General features: G+C 39.3%; 1 long non-coding RNA gene across 1 annotated transcript; it reads right to left on the minus strand.

The window, feature by feature from the left end:
* Nucleotides 1-10,754: 10,754 nt before the first annotated feature.
* LOC120015621 lies at nt 10,755-15,782 on the minus strand. The gene is made up of 7 exons (XR_005471799.1): nt 15,424-15,782; nt 15,200-15,300; nt 13,920-13,982; nt 13,696-13,758; nt 13,105-13,264; nt 11,325-11,351; nt 10,755-11,236 (listed from the first exon to the last, which is right to left on the minus strand). It is a non-coding gene; the product is annotated as an uncharacterized LOC120015621 (long non-coding RNA).
* Nucleotides 15,783-16,741: the final 959 nt, after the last annotated feature.

Below are 16,741 nucleotides of genomic sequence, written 5' to 3' on the forward strand. Positions count from 1 at the left end.
TTGGATGAAAAGCGACGAAAAAAGGGCTGAATTGAAGAAAATGTCCACCGACCTTCGTGTGTTCAAATAGTCATAACTTTCTGTCAAGTTATTGGAATCGAGCGCAACAAAAGGCATTGGAAACTAGACATCTCAAGCTTTCCGTAGAATCTAAAATCATGCAAATCGAAGGTCATATGGAGAAGTTATGGTCATTTGAATCATGTGCCTAGGGGTAACGCGCCTAGGCGTGGCGCGCCTAGGCGCACAAATTGTGCACGCCCAGGATCACTTCTGCACGCCCAGTCTAGAGAGTTGGACTTGAATTTGAAGTTGTGCACGCCTAGGATTGCGCCTAGGCGTGCGCCTAGGCGTGTGCCTAGGCGTGGTGAGCCTAGGCGTGAAAACAACGCGCCTAGGCGCAAAAAGCAATTTTCTGGGGTGTTTTAAGTCGCGATTTGTCCGAGCTGCGGGGAACTTTTACACCAAAAACTGATTTTCTGGGGAGCGAAAGCAGAGGGGGAGGCGACTCTTGGAGCTAGGAGGAGAGATTCTTCATCTCAACTTGGATCTACTCAACTAATTGGGTTTATTCATGATTTTCTCATCTCTCCTTTTGTGTTTTTCTCTCATTATGTGTAACTAAATCACTTGTGCCAAGGCTAGGATGAAGCCTTGGGTTTGATGACTTTGTTTATGACTTGATTTACATACATATGAGTTGATTTGGGTATAAATCTTGTGTTTCTATGTTTGATTGCAATTTCTTCATGCTTGTGGTGTTTGGCCAACACTTTAGGTTTTTGGATGAAATTGTTTGGAGAATTTGCTTAGACAATAATATGTCAAGTAGATTATGCTTCTTGAAACACTTGATTATGAATGTGTCTCCCTTTAATTAGGTGACAATTTGTATGAATTCTAATCTCCATAGAACTCCATGAATTCCTATGCATGTTTAGACCAATAAGATGGCTAGAATGTATTTAGGAATATCCGACCTAGACCAATAAGATGGCTAGTAATCGATTTCAGGGAGATTTGGCTTAAGTGCGCTAAAACCGACTTAGGTACGGATTCGTTATGCCCGAATTAGCAAATATGTGTGTGAATTTGTGTCATTGCAAGTCATTTCCCAAGGGGGATTCCAAAGCCTTGGTGTTCATCTCATTCATCTCATTTGCATTAGTTGCATCTTTATTCTAAGAAAATACCAAAAACACTTTGCTATTTGCTTGTTTTAGTTTAATTACCAAACCAAACAATCTTGAGTTGAACTTTACTTTTGATTGCATTGTCCATACGTAAATACAAGTATAAATTTGGATTAGATATAACACCGTCCCTATGGATTCGACCCTTGCTTATCATTGTGCTGTAGTCGCCGACTAGTACACTTGCTAGTAAGGTTAATTTAGACCCAACAATAGTACCAGATCAAAGGGCTACATGATATATAATTTGGAGTCCAAAAGACTTGCTGTTGCCAGGGATGTAGAAATTGATGAAGAAGCCATTTGGGATTGGGATAAGTAAGAAGTCATACATGTCTCCTTTTCTGTTTATTCTGATGATATGCAGGACACCGAGTCATTTGAAGCAAATGATCAAAAACCATCTGATGATATTGCTGAGAATGATATTGATAGCACATATGAGGATTCTGAGGTTGATACTGTTGATGATGAAGTTCAAAATTTGCAGGGACATTATAGTGAAGAGGACTCTGAATCCCCAGCAAAGAAGTACAAGAGTCTTATTGATATATATGACTCTGATTCCCCAGTAAAGACGTACAGAAGTCTTGCTAATGTATATGAGTCATGCAAACAAACTTCCTTGGAACCTGCAAATCTCATGAAGCCTTTAGCAGCAATGCTTGGGTAGCAGCCATGGAAGAAGAGCTGAGTCAATTGAAAAGAATAATGCCTGGACTTTAGAGGAGCTCCCTGCAAACAAAGAGGCAATTGGAGTGAAGTGGGTCTTTAAAACAAAGTTGAGGCCTGATAATTCTGTTTTAAAATATAAAGCTAGGCTTGTGGCTAAGGGGTACTCATAGCAGTTTGGGAAGGATTACACAGAAACCTATGCTCCTGTAGCTCGCATGGAAGCCGTTAGACTTTTATCTGCCTTGGCAGCTCAAAACAAATGGACTTTACATCATCTAGATGTTAAGTCCTCCTTCTTGAATGGAGTTTTGGAGGAGGAGGTTTATGTTCAACAACCTCCAGGTTTTGTCAAAGAAGGTGAAGAATCTAAAGTTCTGAAGTTGAGTAAGGCCTTGCATGGGCTCAAGCAAGCTCCTAGAGCTTGGTACAACAGAATCGATGATTATTTTGCTACCCAAGGGTTCAAGAAGAGTTCAAGTGAATCCACTTTGTATGTTAAAGAAGGAGAAAAGGGAAAGAAGATTATTGTTTCTCTGTATGTTGATGACTTGGTACTAACTGGAAACGATGAGGATATGATAGCAGATTTCAAGAGAAATATGAAAGAGATGTTTGAAATGAATGACTTGGGTTTGATGAACTATTTTCTCGATATCGAGGTTGATCAACAGCCAGGGCATGTTTTTATCAATCAACAAAGGTATGTCAATCAATTGCTAGCTAGATTTGGGATGGAAGATTGCATAGCTGTTTCAACTCCCATTACTGCCCATGAAAAGATTCTTAAAGAAGATGGCTCTCCAAGTGTTGAATCAGGGGAGTATAGATGCATGATTGGTAGTCTGCTGTATTTATCTTCAACCAGACCAGACATAAAATATGCAACAAATTTGCTGTCTAGATTCATGCAAGCACCACGAGAAAATCATTTGTGTGGAGTTAAAAGGGTCTTTCGATATTTGCAGGGCACAAAAAATTATGGAATTCACTACTATCATAAGCCAGGAGCTAAACTGCAGGGATATGCTGACAGTGATTGGGGAGGATCCCCTCATGATTTGAAGAGTACATCAGGATATGCTTTTACAATGGGATCTGGAGTGTTTACATGGCTGTCTTGAAAACAAAAGGTAGTGGCACAATCTACAGCAGAGGCAGAATATGTCGCTGCCACTTTGGCTGCAAACCATACTGCTTGGCTTAGATATATTTTAACTGATCTTGGAGAATTAACAAAGGGGCCTACCAGCATCTTATGTGACAGCAAGTCTGCTATCTCCATGTCAAAGAATCATGTTTTCCACAGCAAGAGTAAACATATTCTCATCAAATACCATGCTCTGAGGGAAGCAGTTAAACACAAGGTTGTTGCCATTGATTTTTGCTCCAGTGAGGATCAGTTGGCAGATTGTTTCACCAAGGGACTGTACAAGCTGAAGTTTTCTGCCATGCGTGAAAGATTAGGTGTAAAAGAGAAATAGCCTTAAGGGGGAATATTAATGTTAATGCTTTTCCTCTTTTACCCTTTTATTTTAAGTTGTGTCTTTTACGTTGTCATTTCATTCTCTTAGAAATAGGCTTGGTTGGTTTGTCTAGGTCATACACTTGCGCCGAAAACACATCTGTAATGACTCTCTCTGTTCTTGCTTTCGTTGAATGAATGGAATCTCTGTGATGGCTACACTGCTATGTGATTGCTAAAAATAACCTAAAAATAAGATAAAATAGATTACCTATGTGTACATCATCATTTTTTTTGGGTAAGTATTTATCAAATTTTATTTATATGATAATTTTTAATAATAACCTAAATGGAGTCAATATAGTATATCCCTTATTCCAGTTGTCAGTTTGTCAAAATACAGCACTTACACAACATTCATATCAATATATCAAGATAAGCTGCAGCTAATTAACTAGACAATGTTCCTGACCTTTGAATATAAACGGGCAAAACCTTCGACAATAACATTATGATATACCAAAATACAGAAATGTGCCCCGTCGTGACAAGTCCAACTCAAAAGTGACTAGGTCACTGAATTAGCCAGGGTGGAGGAAAATACTGTAGCTGGGAATAAGGGGACCTCTCCAGGCAAATCAACGGATACCCCAAAGACTGTCAGTGGCAAGAAAACATGGAAGAGGAGAGCTAGGGGAGCAAGTCTTGAGATGAAGGACTGCGACCAAATTGATTTGGTTAATTTGGGGGAAAAGCGATTACATGATGCTGAAGGGAGGGATGAGGTTAGTATTGTTTGCTGTGGGACTGATTATCAGCCCCGCCGAAAGTCATGATTTGCCTATCGTGGAATTGTCGGGGGCTTGGCAACCCCGAGACAATTCGGGAACTTCACCTGATGGTGAAAGAGAAGTTGTCAAATCTTTGTTTTCTTATGGAAACAAAGATTCAGAAGAATAAGGTGGAATGAATTAGATGTCGGTTGGGTTTTGGAAATGCTCTGGTTGTTAACCCTAGAGGAAGGAGTGGGGGTTTGGTTTTGTTTTGGGATTCTTGTGCGGAAGTGGATATTATTAGCTTTTCTCAACGTCATATCTTGGCGTCTATTCGGGATGGTGTGAAGGGTTGTCACGCCCTCCTCCAAGAACATGACTAATGGATGTTAAGGAACCCACCTAGTCTACGACATTGTTTTGTATATATATATATATATTGTATTAGTGCTTGTATATGTACTACGTGGCACTCATTGATTAGTCAGATCCTAGGGTTTTCTCTGTAGACTAGTATATATACAGTGTACACTTCTTACAACCGTTTAAGGTCAGTAATATACAAAATTCTTCTCTTTCAATTCTGTAACTTGGTATCGGAGCGATATGACCACCGTCGACACTGCTGAAGTTCTTGCTGACAAAGAAACCACTTTGTCACAAGTAGATATCGATCCTACACCCAGAAAGGAATCGACTTTCTCAACAACAACAATGGCAGAGAGCAGCATGCCGTTATCTATGATGACCAAAAATCAGGTAGGAAATACTCTTGGTTCCTACTGCTCAGTAAAGTTGAATCACGACAACTACCTGCTATGGAAAAGCATGGTTCTACCTGTCATCAAAGGAAACAGGTTAGAAGGGTTCATCACTGGATCAAAACCCTGCCCAAAAGAATACATCACTATTAAGAACTCAACAGAGGTTGAAGTTCGCCCAAATCCAGACCATGAGAATTGGATCTTTCAAGATCAAACCCTCCTCGGTTGGATCTATAACTCTCTCGATGTAGAGATTGCCCCTGAAGTTCTAGGCCATGAAACCTCTAAGGCTCTCTGGGATGCCTTACAAAACTTGTTTGCCGTTTCAAACACGGTCTAACGTGGTCTTCTTCAAGAGTTTCAACGACTGCAAAAGGGCGGCCTAAAGATGGGGGAATATCTCAAGGCCATGAAGAAGCTTGCGGACAATCTGGCTCTTGCAGGTAAACCTGTTGACAATGATGATCTAGTGTCTCAAGTTCTTGCAGGTTTAGACTCCATGGAGTACAATCCCGTGGTATGTCAACTTAATGAAAAAGACAATGTTAGCTGGATGGAGTTGCAATCCACCTTACTCAGCTATGAACGCCGCCTGGAACAACTCAATGGAGGGATGTCAAATTTGAGCATCAGCCAAGCTAGTGCAAACTTCGTCAGTAATGGGAATACCAACCAGTCTCGAGGACAGTGTCCATCATCCAATCAAAACAACAACTTCCACCGTGGCTCAGGGGGCCATCACCGAGGCCGCGGTGGCAGAACAAATGGCAGAGGCGGAAGATCAGGAGGTCGCGACCGTCTTACATGTCAAGTTTGCAACAAGACCGGGCATTCTGCTGCATATTGTTATTTTAGATTTGACAACAAGTACATGGGCAATCCACCAGATGTGAACAGGAACAATCAGGACATCAACAGAAACAATCATCAACCATCTGTATCATTGCAACACCGGAGTCAATTCAAAATCCTACCTGGTATGCTGATAGCGGGGCAAGCAATCATGTGATTGGAGACCCAAACAACATCTCACAGAGAAGTGATTTTCATGGTAACGATACTCTCATAGTTGGTAATGGTCAGAGGTTAAAAATCACCCATACTGGTTCTTCACATTTACCTACTCGAGATAATAGACATTTGAAGCTTAATAATATACTACTTGTTCCTGCTATTGAAAAGAATTTGATTAGTATATCACAACTTACTACTCACAATAATATTCTTGTTGAATTTAACTCTTTTGGTTGTTTTGTCAAGGACAAGCTAACGGGAGTGGTGCTGCTCCATGGGAAACTTAAAGATGGTCTTTATCAGCTTGACTTGCCTACCATCATCAATCAAAATTCAGCCGAAGTTATCAGTCATCTATCATCATCATCTCGAGTCTCCTTTTGTAATTCCGTATCTTTAAATTCCAAGAAGGTTGAGTCTGTCAACTCAAACCATGTAGTCTCTTCAAAGGAGGTTTGGCATAGGAGATTAGGCCATCCCTCTCACAGAGTCATGTCCCACGTTTTGAAACAATGCAATGAACAAGTTCAATCAAATGAAGATTCTATGTTTTGTGATGCTTGCCAATATGGTAAATCCCATTTACTCTCTTATCATTCATCTCCATCACATGCTTCCCACATTCTTGACCTTGTTTATACTGACTTATGGGGACCAGCACCAATTCAATCTACTTCTGGCTATCGGTATTACATGCATTTCATTGATGATCATAGCAGGTTCACGTGGATCTTCCCATTGAAATTCAAATCTGAAGCCTATGGGGTCTTCCTTAATTTTAAAACCCTTGTCGAAAATCAATTTGAGAGAAAGATAAAATGTCTTCAGTCGGACATGGGTGGGGAATATAGAAGCCTCAGTCAGTTTGTCCAACAACATGGTATTGAGTTTCGCCACCCTTGCCCACATACTTCTGCTCAAAATGGGAGAGCCGAGAGAAAACATCGCCATATCACCGAAACTGGCCTCACTCTCCTAGCTCAAGCCCACATGCCTCTCAAATTCTGGTGGGAAGCATTTCAGACTGCAACTCATCTTATTAACATGCTTCCTACTCCCGTGTTGGGAAATCATACACCTCTTGAAAAGCTTACTAAGAAATCTCCTATTTATCACTCTCTAAAAACCTTTGGCTGTGCCTGCTTTCCATGTCTCAGACCATACCAAACACACAAATTTCAGTACCACTCAGTCAAATGTATATTTCTTGGTTATAGTAACTCTCATAAAGGTTACAAATGTCTCAGTCCCACCGGAAGAATATATATCTCTAGGCATGTCGTCTTCAATGAGTTAGAGTTTCCTTGTCAAAGTGGTTTCCTAAACACTAAAGAGTCTGATCCTGACACTATAATCACAAATACTCATTGGTTATCCCCTTCAAGTCTTATATCTCCCTCGTCTTTTTCGACCACACCCACTACATCTGAGCTGTCCGGTATTGATTCTACCATCCAAGCTTCCCATGCTGCACCATCTACTCCAGTCAGTTCCTCGACAACTCAACCACGAGAAGACAATTCTCCGAGTCCTACACCAATGGGATCCTCTCCATCACAACCGGTTTCAGCAGACTCTATTGGTGACACTCCTGCCTCAATACCTACAGAGGCCTTGGCACCCACAAGTTCACCACAAGAGTCAAGTCCCGCAAGATCAATAGCTCTTACTGAACCACCAGGTAGTCACCAAATTCCGACCAAGGCCAAATCTGGTATCCACAAGCCAAAAAGGTACCCTACAGAATATCAATTATTTACTATCTCTCATGCATCCAGCATACCTACTGAACCATTAAACACTCGAGAGGCACTTCAGTCAGATCTTTGGCGAGCTGCTATGGATGATGAAATTCAAGCTCTCCAAAGGAACCAGACGTGGGAGTTGGTGCCGCATTCTCCCGCTTATCATCTTGTTGGTAACAAATGGGTGTACAAAGTCAAGCTGAATGTTGATGGTAGTTTTCAACGGTGCAAAGCAAGGCTTGTGGCCAAGGGATTTCACCAAACACATGGAGTTGACTATATTGAGACTTTCAGCCCTGTAGTCAAGGCCTCCACCATTAGAATTATCTTGACCATTGCAGTCTCTAGAAATTGGGTTGTCAGACAACTCGACATCAACAATGCATTCTTGAATGACACACTTCAAGAAACCGTATATATGCAACAACCCGAAGGCTTCCTTGATCCATTCCATCCACACCATGTCTGTAAACTACATAAGGCTCTTTATGGCCTTAAACAAGCCCCTAGAGCTTGGTACGAGAAACTGCGGAGAACATTACTTAACTGGAATTTTCAGAATTGCAAGAGTGAAACTTCTCTGTTTTTCTTCAAGGGAAAGGGCCAAATTCTTATGGTCCTCATATATGTGGACGATATGATCGTTACTGGTAATCATCCACAGTCTCTCCAGTTGTTCATCCAACAACTTCATGCTCAGTTTGTTCTCAAGGATATGGGACATCTTCATCACTTTCTAGGCATAGAAGTCAATAGGAATGAGATCGGCATGTACCTCACTCAAACTCGTTTCATCGATGATCTCCTACAGAAGACAAATTTTTTAAACACTAAGCCATGTCCTACACTTGTAACAGTTGGTAAACATTTTGTCTCTTCAGCTGACAAGTGTGATCTTATGAGTAATCCCACAGTCTACAGGAGTACCTTAAGGGCGCTGCAGTATTTGACTAGTACTCGTCCTGACATCTCTTTTATTGTGAATAAACTTAGCCAATTTCTTCAACAACCCACAAACACCCATTGGCAGGGAGTTAAACGCGTTCTACGCTACCTAAAGGGAACCAGAACTTTGGGATTACACATCAAACCGTGTGACAGGCTATGCTTGACTGGTTTCTCGGATGCAGATTGGGCAGCTTGCCCAGAAGATAGAAAGTCTGTAGCTGGTTACTGTGTATATCTGGGAGATACACTTGTTTCTTGGTCTTCGAAGAAACAATCGGTAGTGTCTCGATCGAGCACTGAGTCTGAGTACAGATCTTTAGCCAATGTGGCGTGCGAGCTGGTATGGATCCAATCACTTCTTAGGGAATTCTCTTTTCCTTTACCATGAGTCCCTATCATTTGGTGCGACAATATCAGCGCTGGTGCTCTTGCTGCCAACCCTGTATATCACGCCCGAACTAAGCATATTGAAATTGATGTTCACTTCATCAGAGACAAGGTTCTGTCAAAATCACTGCAAGTTCGCTATATTCCTTCTCAGGATCAAGTCGCTGATTGTCTTACCAAACCAATGTCACATACTCGGTTCAATTTTCTTCGTGACAAACTTGGAGTTGTTCATCAAGTCTCACTACCCACAAGTTTGAGGGAGGATGTTAAGGAACCCACCTAGTCTACGACATTGTTTTGTATATATATATATATATTGTATTAGTGCTTGTATATGTACTACGTGGCACTCATTGATTAGTCAGATCCTAGGGTTTTCTCTGTAGACTAGTATATATACAGTGTACACTTCTTACAGCCGTTTAAGGTCAGTAATATACAAAATTCTTCTCTTTCAATTCTGTAACTATGGACAACACGTGCCGCCATCAATATAAGTACCTCAAACTATATCAACACACAATTTAAACACCCATGCTATGAAGGGTTGTCATATCATGGATATGGAAAGTGGGGGATGGAATGTTAATCTTATAAGATGTGTTTTCTCGGTAGAGATTGCCTCCAGAATTCTTAATATCCCTATCTATCCAAGAAATGGCCCAGATGTTTTGAGATGGGAGGGCACGAAATCAGGTGGTTATTCTGTGCGTAGTGGATATCATAGAACAATCTCTACACGAAGGGTGACCGAAGCTTCCTCTTCCTCATTGTCTGGTCGGGAAGGTTTGTGGTCATCAGATTGGTCTCTAGTGACCCATGCTTCCACAAAATCTTTTATTTGGAGCGTCCTACACAATGCATTACCAACAAACTGCAATCTTTTTAAGAGGAAAATAAGCATTGATGCTCGTTGCCCCATTTGCAAGAGTGAAGCTGAATCTAGCTTTCGTATTCTATGGAATTGGAAATACACGATAATGGTCTTCACAAACAGTATAAAGTCGAACCAGAAGATGTTTTCAGGTTTTCTTGATTTTGAACAGCCGTGGATGTTTGCTTTGGAGAGGCTTTCAAGTAAGGATTTGGCCATTTTGGCCACCACGTTTCGGTTAATATGACAGCGTCGAAATTCTTTTATACATGAGCAGTAGTTTATGAACTCGGAGTATTTGGCTAAGCTTGCAAATGGGTATGCAATTCCTGAATTTCAGTCGCTCCCTCTCTTTTGCCAGGACAAGGTGTTTCAGGGAGTTCAAAATTGGAGGTTTGGCAGCCCCTTGGGGAATTGGGATGCAGGCCTTGATGAATCGTGTAACAGGACGGGTTTTGGAGTGGAATTTAATTACTGGAGGATTGAGCATGTCCGTCGGAATGGGAATGCAGCAGTCCACTCTTTGGCAAGAGTAGCTTTGCAATCTGATGGACCCAGCATTTGGATAGAGGAGGGTCCCGGGTTTCTCATGGAGGTTGTTGATCGAGATCGAAGATTCATGCATATAGCTTGACTAGGCGTATTGACTTTTGTTACCATTAAATCTACTCTGGTCATCTTTTTTTCTGTTCGACAAGTTTATCTTCGTATTGTGTGGGGATTCTACTGCTGTTTTTTCCCCTTGTGCAAGTCTTTGTTCTTACAAGTTCTTATGAATGATATCAAGAACTCTTTCCTGTTTGTTTCAAAAAAAAAAAAGTGATTAGGTCAATTGTGTTGATGAAATACCAGCTGACAGCCCGTACGTTGCAGCGGGATAATGTTGTTGTGAGGGCAGGTAATGATCAATGATATGACAATAGTTTGTATGCTTCCAAAAATCACAGCTAGTTCAATTTCCATCCAAAATTCACCTCCACAACTTTTCATTACAGTTCCCTTAATAAGGATACTAATCAAAATTTTCATGAAATAAATTACTAATATTCATGTATAGAAGTTGGCTAAGAAAGCACTTAAATTGGGAAGTTGATACTGCAGCAACATCAAAGGAACAGATAGGTCCAATCCCATTTAAGCTCCACTTCGATATGTTCAATCCATCACTACTGTTCTCCTCCCAATTGACATCCTCTCTCTATCCCCATCAATCTCGCTCTTCTTGTTCATCATCCCCATATCATTCTCAACTTCTTTACTTGGAGAAGTAACGATCTCCATGGTTTCACTTCTATCCTCAACATTGAATGTACCAACATCACTTTGAGGCAGGACCCCCTAGGACTGACCTTAGGGGAGTAAGTTTTCATGTCAACAAATTTATTCCAATCCCACACCCTATACGGAGAAGTCAAAAACCGGAAAATTAAAAGGAAAAACACCAAAACAGTTACAAGGACAACGGGCAAACAAAAAAACCACTCACCGCAAGCTTCCAATCAGTGATCAAAAGCTACAATGAAAAAGGGAAAAAAATTAACAGATAGATATTAAAATTCAGCATTTGACAGGGGAATTTAAAAAGTGCAAACAAAGATGAATACAAACCCAGATAGAAGAATCAAAATCCACCAACATGAAAATCGATGTTTATTTACCCAAACAGAAATATCATCCAAAATTCATTTCATTGACACAATCCCACCCACTTAGAAGGATCCAAAACTCAAAACCAAGTTTGTACACCACAGACAGAGACATCATATTCTCCCCCATATCGAACAGGCGAATCTCTATCTCATTCTCCCAAGGCGGATTTACCATCGCCTGGAATCACCTCGCCACATACATCTTGGGTTTACAATGTCCAATGCTAGGTGATGAAATGAAATGCACCAACTCAACAAATGAAATGCAACTCTTGAAAATCTAATCCAATTCAATCCTTGAAAGTCTAAAACTAAAACTAAAACCATGCACAGAAATCGTAAATCGAATTCCCAAGTAAAGTATTTAAATCATATATCAGACCATGTCCAAACAGATCGAAGAGCTCACTCGACACAACATTTATCTACCAAAGAAAGTAGAGGAATAAAAATGGGCATTTCAAATCGAAGGGAAACAAATTTAGACTAGTAAAGGTCATGCTAAGTGTATATCATGAAGGGAAACAACACTGATTTGAGTAAAAAAAAACCTGAAAAAACACAATTAAAACCTGGATAGACACGTATGAAGAATATGAGACACAACTTACATAGTCAAGAGCAAACCCATAAAAACTAAAGCACACTGAAAAGATAGATGGCCCAGAATTAGGTGATAACCTAGATAAGCAACATTCTCATTGTTTCACTTTCTATCACTACAGGGCCCAATCATGCTAGCTAGGTGTCATGCCTAACACATGCAAGTCGATGGTTGATTTCTGGAAATCGAGGCATATCTCTGCTTAGCTCCCTCTTTGTTTACAACGGGGACTTTCTTCGACAGACATTTTGTTAGAATTTAATGCCATCAAACACATAAAATTACTTAATGTCATCGAACATGCAGGAAAAAAAATTCAATTTTCATACAACTATATCAGCAAGAGAAATAACATGATCTTAGGGGATATAGATTCAATGTGGAGTCTATGTTTACTAATACATTGCACAGTAATAAACTCAATGCAAGGCTGTAAAAAAATTCATCTCTATGAGAATATTTATGAAGTTACAGAGTAACCCGAGAGAAAGTAACAAAAAAGAGGGCAAATACAGTATAAAAAGTAAACATGTGATGGAAAATAAAAAATTTAACACATAATATTTCTTCAAAATAATATTAGTACAAAACCCCCAAGTGCAGCCCACACCAAAGCATTCCATATGACCCAAAACATTTAAAACACGTAGCCTTTTCGAATCTCCTTGGTCAGCTGATCTCTTACCTATAAAAGTTCTGTTTATGTCAGGAAAGCTAAAAAGAATTTGCAAAGATTGAATTGCCACAACTCTTACAGATACAACATAAAAGGCAATATTTTATGAGTCAATGACCATTCTATAATTAATCCAATTCAATACTTAGGCTATGAAATCCATTTTAATACCATGACTGCCACAAATACATAGTAAACCACACGGAAAATGCACCATCTCATTGTGATGCTATGTTTGAATCACAAATACACAGTAAACCCTGTAGAAAAATGCCCCATTGTGAACCTATGTTTCAATCATTTAGAATAAGTCATTTTGAGAAGCCTTGAAACTTACCAATGTATAATCAAGCTCTTCCAAAAGCTTCCCTCAAAATTCATGAACTATCAACTCAGCATTGGACGACAGTTTCTGTAGACTGACGCCACTTAAGAAAAAAGGAAGAGTTCTGAATAGAGAGATCCATAGATAGTGGTTTTATGTTAGGCCTTTGCACCTGCAAGTAGACAGGATTTTATGATTCACGTTTAGAAACCACAACAGATTATTTCAAAAGCAAAAGGAGAAGGCGTTCATAAGCATGACAACAAAAACTTGTAAATATGCTTGGATCAAAGAAAAGAAAAATCTAAAACCTTGTTGTAGATGTAAGCTTGTATAAGGTAGACTAAAAGCCGCAAAATTTACCTAGCTCCAATTATTGGTTCCACTGTAACATACAATCTTTGGACTAAAGAAGACAATGCTTAAACGCCCAAGATAAATTGTAAAGACAATAAAAAGTAGACTCGAAAGATAAAACTTTCTCATGCGGGATCTGAAGAAGTAGCATATCTTTACATAAACGCGACACCAATGAGAAGAAAATAGCAAAACCCTGTAAGAACAATTGCATGAGAACACATATGAAGGCCCCAGTAAACTAACTTGCCAGGTATCCCACAGAACGGTAGACGCCAAGCTTTAAAAGACCGCCAACAAAGGCAACACCTACATATAAGGAGACCCGGAGTTAATGACAACAAAACCTTTCAAACCATACCAAGACTCATAAGTATAGCAAATGAAGGAAAACCCAAAAGTATCAAGAAGGCAATTAAATGAGCCACAAGTAGAACAAAGAAAACAGAGGAAAGACGTAGACGACGAACCTCCCAGGTACTCGACATAATTCAAGACACCAACCATAATAACACGACCAACTCAGATAATGGCTGCATTGAAGGACAACAAAATATAACCACAAATGCATGAACTCCCAAATAATTCAGAACATGAACGACAAACATCAAGAAGAAATATCCCACAAACCAACTTCTTATTTTCAGATGATTATCTCCACAACAGACAAACCAATAATAGAAGAACAAATTTGAATCTCACGCATCATACTTGAAAGACAAATCTTTAAGAGTTTGTTTCACCTTTTTTATTTCTATAGGTAATATTTATCTGGTTTCAAACTCTTGAGATTAAGGTTTGAGGTAATCATTAGTTTGAGATTAAAACAGTAGCATAGCACCACATCCTGGATTCTAGATTTTCACTAAGATACTTAACCTAATCATAAATATGCCAGGAAGACAAAAGGAATGAAAGAAATAGAGAGTTCCAAGCAATTTTTCTCTTAAAACAAATCTGGACTAAGGAAATCGTAAAGGTTAAATTCAAAACTGAACGACTTATGAACACAAAATAAAAATGCCCATATACCACCAGGAACAAGATAACATAAATCAACAGAGTGTAAGCAACGACAGACACGAATAGAAATTCAGAGACAACCGAGAAGTTTTTATAAAAAGTTTGGGATGTAGATCTAACCATGGCTGCGGCTCGCATAAGAATGACACACAGCCGAGCTTTTTTAGAAAAAGTTTGGGATCTAACAACGGTTACGGCTCGCCTAAGAATGACATCAACAACACCGACATAAACACCAAGAAACATAAACCGGACAATAAACCAACAATTAAAAATAAACACACGGAGCGGTTGAATACCAGAACAACAAAATGGCCAAATTGATTGAAAATACACATGAAACACGCATTCGATTGTGTTGACTTTGGTGTATTAGTTGGTTTTTACAAATTCACAAAACCACACATAATTGGTCATTTCGTCGAACACCTAGTAGACTGAAACCAACTAAGTGATGAACCTGCAAAGACACTGACTTGCAACATTAAATATAAAATCTTACAGCTATATATCTATAACACCATGAATTCACACGCAAACTTTCAATGTAAGATAGTAGTATTTGTTGTTTATGTATCTGGAAAGCTGAGGAGAGAGGCCAGCCAACAGTCCAGGTAAATCAGATAACACAGAAAAAATTATTAAAGCAACACCAGTGAGAAGAAAATAGCAAAACCCTGAAAGAACAGTTGCATAAGAACACAGATGAAGGCCCCAGTAAACTAACCTGCAAGGTATCCCACAAAACTGCTGACGCCAAGCTTTAAAAGACCGCCAACAAAGGTAGTCTTACATATAAGGAGACCCGGAGTTTAATGACAACAAAACCTTTCAAACCATACCAAGACTCATAAGTATAGCAAATGAAGGAAAAACCAAAAGTATCAATAAGGCAATTAAATCAACCACAAGTAGAACAAAGAAAGCAGAGGAAAGACGTAGACGACGAACCTCCCAGGTACTCGTCATAATTGAAGACACCAATCGCAATAACACGCCCAACTCAGATAATGGCTGCATTGAAGGACAACAAAATATAACCACAAACGCATGAACTCCCAAATAATTCAGAACATGAAAGACAAACATTAGGAAGAAATATCCACAAACCAGCTTTTTATTTTCGGAGAATTATAAAATTATGGTGCATCATGACCGACGACAACACATACATAAACCACACTAAATCATGGAAGACACGATATCTAAATACGAACGCGTCCCGTCCCAGAATGACATCAAAAACACAAAACTACAAATGCATGAACTCCTAGATAATCTAGAACATGAACGACAAACATTAGGAAGAAATATCCCACAAACCAACTTCTTATATTCGACAGCCCTTCAACTTTCCTTTCTTCCAACTTTCTACTTAACTATGTCCTCCTTCCTCAGGCACAGTTGACCTGAAAATTAGCAAGTTTAATGCTGTCGATTATTTCTGATAAACCAAGGAACACTAGAGCAGAAAGTCCATGTAATCAAATTCTTCAAACCTCAACAAAAAATGTAACATGATAAACACTCACTTTTGATTATGCACCAAACACTTCAATGCCCAGCTCATTGCATGAAGAGTCATTTTCTTTATCTGTCAAGTACAAATAGAAAGGAAAAAAAAATTCCACAAAAGACATGAAAAACCTTTGCGTGAACAGCAGTGTCATTCCACAGCTTATGCCTGAAAATGGTGACAAGATAACATAAACATGCATATGCAAGTAGAGGTGAAATACCTCCAACTTATCCTCCTCAGCTCGATGGCCCTCGGGGGAAGTAAACGGAATTCATTAGTCAAACAGATGCATTCCCGAACATTCTCTGGCAAGAAGAAGTCCATTGCAGCCATTATGCATGATTGTATAAACTAGTAATACCGGTAGATATATGTTACACATAAACCAATTGACAAAGCAAATCATAACAGAGATAGATCGATACAGTGTCATAAAATACCTTTAATAAGTAGTAAAATAAGCTTGTACAAAAATAGTGTTAATTTAATACATGAAAATTGCTTGATATGCGCATTCAATTTATTCATTCTCATCTTAGCAGAGACCAGATCTCAAGGCAACATACAACTACACGAAACTGTTGAGTCAATCCTGCCTTTAAATTCAAATGTTGGAGTTTTCTTTTTCCCTAGATGGTGATATATTTATATGCACATCAAGCATGGTGATATATTTATATGCACGATTGCTAACTCTCTTCTAAGACGGTCTTCAACAACCCACAGATAAAAATCATCAAAGAGATAAAC

Source organism: Tripterygium wilfordii, chromosome 14 (assembly GCF_013401445.1).
Source record: "Tripterygium wilfordii isolate XIE 37 chromosome 14, ASM1340144v1, whole genome shotgun sequence".
Classification (NCBI taxonomy): domain Eukaryota; kingdom Viridiplantae; phylum Streptophyta; class Magnoliopsida; order Celastrales; family Celastraceae; genus Tripterygium; species Tripterygium wilfordii.